The sequence below is a fragment of the Odocoileus virginianus genome, chromosome 16 (genome assembly GCF_023699985.2).
Source record: "Odocoileus virginianus isolate 20LAN1187 ecotype Illinois chromosome 16, Ovbor_1.2, whole genome shotgun sequence".
NCBI lineage: Eukaryota > Metazoa > Chordata > Mammalia > Artiodactyla > Cervidae > Odocoileus > Odocoileus virginianus.
In genome coordinates this window covers 12988228-12994227 of record NC_069689.1, presented here as the reverse complement: position 1 = coordinate 12994227, position 6000 = coordinate 12988228, and positions in this window count along the sequence as shown.

Below are 6000 nucleotides of genomic sequence, written 5' to 3'. Positions count from 1 at the left end.
GAGTGACATTCCTGGTCTGCCCTGTTTCACCACTGTTGAGAAATCGAACCCTCCTTCCTGAGAATAGGGGAAAGACCCTGTGCCCACCTTCAATGGTCCTCTGAGACAGACACAGAAGATGCAACCAAAGCAAGGAACTAGGAGATCACTCTCTCATTTTATTATCAGGACCTCACTGCTGCCTCCCCTCCTCCTCCAACAACCACATATGAGGTAGAGGTATTAGCATTGCCCTGACTCAGTACTTTCAGCTGTAAAGTGGGAAGCTTGCTAACAGCATCTCTTTCCCAGGGATTCTGTGAGTAGTCATAGGATTAACACAGATAAAGTACTTCACATGGTACAGAGCATATTATAGACCCTGGAGAGGCCAGCTAGTTCCAATCTTACCACTCATCTCACTGCTTTCTAGTTTTCAAGAGACTGTAACACTCAGAGAAGAAGTGGATCCAAAGTCATGGGCACACAGTGGTGGCATGACTGGCTTTGGAAGGTGTGGTCTCTGTATTTGAGGCACATCAAGCAGAATCAGAGATGGAAGGTCCTGAAAGTGGCTCACCTTGGAAATGATAGTTTTGTACACGTCCTGTGTGCTGACTCTGACCTTGAGACTAAGAAAAGGGGCATCCTGGGTGCACAATGCCCCTTTCTATGAACCCACCAGAACCATCCCTTAATATGGGATGAGCTAAAAACCAGATTTTGCAGTCTTGGCTGGATGGACATCCTCCATTAAGTGTACACTTTTCCAGTCCCCAGTGTTCTTGGCTGTGAAATTTACTTCAATAGATAATGCATGGTCATTGGGAGACTAAATGAGCTCATGTATGTACAGAACTCATTATATTGACTGTACTAATGTGCTAATCCTTAATCAGAAACAGGTCGTGTCACCATTTCCACTGTGTTTATTCTTACCATTAGTATAGAAGATGTTTGGCACTGAGGAGCTTAAAATTGTGTAATCTGTGAATGAGAGAGAGCACACATGGGGACTTTGTATACACATCTCAGCTTTGGTCAACATGGGGTCTGGAAAGCTCTCTCCTTGCTTGAGGATGAGTCAACAGTGAATGGGGCTTATTAGAAAGAACAACACTGCAGAACAGAAGGAGGGGAAAGACAACATGAGCTTGAAGAGTCCATGAGAAACCAGGACACAGAGAATGATTTAGTGCTAACTGGCTTTAAAAGGAAATGGTCTGCCTGATTGAGTATCATCAGTGGGGCCCATTCGAAAGTCATGAAAGAAGTACCAATGCCAAAGCGAAGAACTCTGCAAGAGGAAAAAGGAGACGAGTGAGGCGAGAAAGGACTGGACCAGAACTAAGATGCTCCAGGTCTGCAAAGATGAGAAGTGGCGCCGTGAAAAATTTCAGTCAGTGACCTAATGTAAAGGGGAATAGATCTTTTAGAATTTAGAGCAACATTATTTTTTCTTTTTTGTAAAACAAGGAATTGAAAACAATTCAGTAGAGGATGAGAAAAAGAAACAAGAATAAGAAAAAAAGTTGACTATCTGAGTTAAAGGTGATGATGAGTAAAAAGTCAGGACAATCAGCATAGAAGTAGCATGAAGACTGAAAGGAGACCAGGGTATTTTCAGCAGAAAGATTGATCTTGCTTAGGGAGGAAAAAAAAAATCAAAGAGGAGCAAATGCAAGGAGAAAGGAAAAAAAAAAACCCAACGTATAATATCTATGACTTAAGAAGGAATAATACACAGGATAGATTCTACCTTCTTCGAAATTAAAGAATAGAAAATCATGAATAAACATCTACAGAGATTTGAGGAGCAAAATTTGCACTGCAGGAGAATTGGACCCAACAAAATAATCTTTCATGAGTGAATACAAAAGAAAGCCATTTATTCTTCACCAGACAAGAGGTCAGAACATTTATCTGTCCTCAAAAAACTGTCTCCAAAAATTTAGTTGAATATGTATGCAAAACCACTGAAATTGATCAGTATTAGGAACTGAATGATGGTATTTAAGAACTGGCAATGAGCATAAAAGTCTGGAAAACCTGAAGTTGAACCCAAACCACTACTGAATTTTGGTCTCAGATCTAATAAGACATTGTAAAATGAACATGCTCACTGGCAAAAAAAACTTGTCAATTGAGATACTTTGCAGAAAAACAATTTGGTAATTGATTTAACAAGCCTTAAAATAAGCATTTGTGATCCTGGAGTAAACTCTTGAGAGTCTTTTAGATCACTAACTCAGTGGTCACGAATTTGAGCAAACTCCAGGAGATGGTGAAGGACAGGGGAACCTGGCATGCTGCAGTCCATGGGGTTGCAAACAGTCGAATACAACTTAGCAGCTAAACAGCAACAACAAAATACGCACATTGTTTTAATTAATCTAAATCTGAAACTTTAAAGGAATAACCAAAATGGCTCTCAAAGATTTAGATTGCATTACATTTTTCTCTTTGTTAATAATATTCAAAATATGAATGCCACCTAAAAATGTCCAATTATATAAAAATGGCTTAATGAATTATACAGCCATACAATGAAATGTAGATTTGCTTTAAAAAAATGTTAACATAGAAATATGCTTAGGATATAATGCTGTCAAAAAATGTTAAACAAAACTGTATAAATGTTCCTATTTCATTTTTTAATATGCTGATAGATATATTATTGACTCCTGGGCAACTATTCAGATAAATGCAGGGGGAATATTGAAAGCAATATCAAAATGTTAACCATTTTGATTCCCTACATAATAGGAATAGGCGTAATTTTTTTACACATGTCCATTTAAAAGAATCCTAATGTATTAGGCTGTGTAGAAATTTTCTACTTATCACAGAAACCAAAAGAAAAATAAAGAATATAAAGAAAATATACTTTTTAAGGTAAGAGAACATAGTGATCTTATCTTTGAAATCTATAGAAAAAATAGCTAGGAAGAGTCAATTATACCTCTTACCTACACTCATCCAGTCTGCCTTTCTTCCACTTACACATTCTCCCACACAGAGCAATGGACTCCTAACTCCCAACAGGTTCTAAGCTGGGCTCGGGGAACACAGAGGAGAAGACTTCAGATAAGACCTTGGTTTTCGTGGGATTTGCAAACAAGCAGCCAGCTCTAAAGCAGTCACGTGGAAAGTAAACACAAATGAGACTGGTGGTACATTGGGAGGGTGAAGGACTGAGTCCATGGGTTTATGGAAAAAGATGAAGGCACCGGCCTCACGTGGACCTGAAATGGTACCCTGGGGGCATCGAAGAGGAAGTCTCACCAGACCTTGGGCACATGGGCAGTGCGATGGACTTTTTGAAGTCTTTTTAACTCTAATACAGCATCAGCATCTCTTTCTAACATAAAGTGGGAGAGTAAGAGGATAGGAAACTTTTCCCCCTAGATATTTAACTTTGAGTTTAACTTTACCCTCTATGGAAGTTTCCCTGGTGACTCAGTCAGTAAAGAATCTGCCTGAAATGTGGGAAACCTGGGTTCGATCCCTGGGTCAGGAAGATCCCCTGGAGAAGGAAATGGCAACCCATTCCAGTATTCTTGCCTGGAGAAATCCATGGACAGAGGAGCCTGGTGAGCTACAGTCCACGGGGTCACAAAAAGTCAGATATGACTAAGTGACGTTTTCCCCCTATGTGTTTCACGGCAGGGCAGATGGAGCTAGAAACCAGGTCTGGGATCTCATGACCCTGACCATGCTCCACCAAAATATCCTGCTCCCACTCCTGTCCTTCAAGACCCAGTTCAAATGTCCCTTCCACTCTGAAATCAGCCCTGTCGCCCCATGCATGCTGGCCATTACCCCTCTAGACTCTCCGAGAACTGACTTCTAATTGTACACTCTTGATGTTGAACTGTATTATCTTTCATTTAATAAATAAATGAGGAGGAAACTTAGATGACTGTCTCCCAGCTACAGTGGAAGATCCTTAGGACAGGCACTGGATATTTTCCTATTTGTTTGTCTTTTGTTGATTCTCGTTGCCACGTTTCCAAATCATCGTAAAGACCCTGATACACAGGTCTGAGTTCCGTTGGATTCACTGGAGTTGTTGGTGAAAGTAACACCTCTATGATTCTATGCAGCTTTTACATGAATTATTCATAATTATACACAGTAACATGCAACATATATTCTAGGTGTCTTATTTTGAAACTAGCAGAAAGACTCACATACAAATCACCTCCCCTGAGAGAGATGACCAGAGAGACGTGTGGATGCATGCTAAGTCACTTCAGTCATGTCTGACTCTGTGAGACTCTATGGACTGTAGCTGGACAGGCTCCTTGTCCATGGGCTTCTCCAGGCAAGAATACCGGAGTGGGAGTGGGTTGCCATTTCCTTCTCCAGACTATTTTCCTGACCCAGGGATTGAACCATCATCTCTTGCAGCTCCTGCATTGCAGGTGATTCTTTGCCACTGAGTCACCGGGGAAGCCTGACCAGAGAGAGAGCAGATCTCAAACAGCCCTGCCCTCCCGAAGTAATCACGTCTCCGTCCTTCTGTTCATCACCTGACTCACGCTCTGCCTGCCTGCATCAGTCATCGATCTGCCCTTGGGAGCATAGTTATCTGTCAGCAGTCTCTACTCCTTTTGTGCAACTGGAAGACTCCACTGGGGACTGCAAGATGTGACCTAACTCAACACACTATCGGGCAGTGGGGGAGGGCCATCCGTGATTCCCTCTCTTCTTATGAAAGAGAGACCCACCCACCATCCTGCCCTTCTGCCAGCGTGCCCTGAGCCCTCAGAGGCTGCTCACCCCACCTCAACGGGAAGCCTTCCACCCATCTGCATACCTCCCATTCCTGTGCCTGGCTTCTTTCTTCGCTTTTTTTTTTTTTAATTGAAGTATAGTTGATTTACAATGTTGTGTCAATTCCTGATGTACAGCAAAGCAATTCAATTATATACTGGACAGGCCTAAAAGTTTGCTTGGATTTTTCTGTAAGATGTAATGGAAAACCTGTGGGACTTCCATGGTGATCCAAAGGCTAAGGCTCTGCCCTCCCAGTGCAGGGGGCTGGGGTTCAATCCCTGGCCAGGCTACTAGATCCTGCACACCGCAACGAAGGCCCAGCACCCCCAAATAAACAACAAAAAATAAGTGTTAAAATAAAAAATAATAAAATTAAAAAATAAAATTTAAAAATCAGCATAGAAAAACTTGCATGAACTTTTTGGCCAACCCAATATATATATTATACATATATGATATATATATTCTTTTTCAGATTCTTTTCCATTCTGGTTTGTTACAAGATATTGAATCACTTTCTGGTGCCTCTTCCACACAAATAAGCTGGGCTCAAAGCTATATCCAGTCTCCCTTTCTGAAGTTTCTCTTCCTGATCCTCCTTCTAGAACCTTCTTGGATCCCTAGATTGGAAAGTACTTCCCAGGAGATACGCGGATGAGAATGCATGTTTACTAAATGCCTCCCAAATGCTGGACATTTCCTTAAAGCCATGCTATGATAGAAAAAAAAAAAAAAAAAAGAATTGTCGTTTGTTTAAGACCAACAACAACACAAAAGCTAAGAGACTTGGAATAACTCACTTTATGTTACACAATAATAAGGAAAAGCAAACCTGGGGTGAAAAACCAGAATTGCCTACATTTAAGTTTATGTTCTTTCTATCACATGAGGGCTGATGAAGCAAAGGCAACTCCAGCTCCACCATGCATCCCTTGCTGTGTGCTGTTCAGTCACTAAGTCGGGCCTGACCCTTTGCGACCCCATGGACTGCAGCACACTGGGTTTCCCTGTCCTTCACCATCTCCCGGAGCTTGCTCAAACTCACGTCCATTGAGTCAGTGATGCCATCCAACCAACTCATCCTCTGTCACCCCTTCTCCTCCCGCCTTCAATCTTCCCCAGCATCAGGGTCTTCTCAAATGAGTCAGTTCTTTGCATCAGGTGGCCAAGGGCTTGGAGCTTCCGCATCAGCATCAATCCTTCCAGGGAATATTCAGGATCAGTCTCCTTTAGGATGGA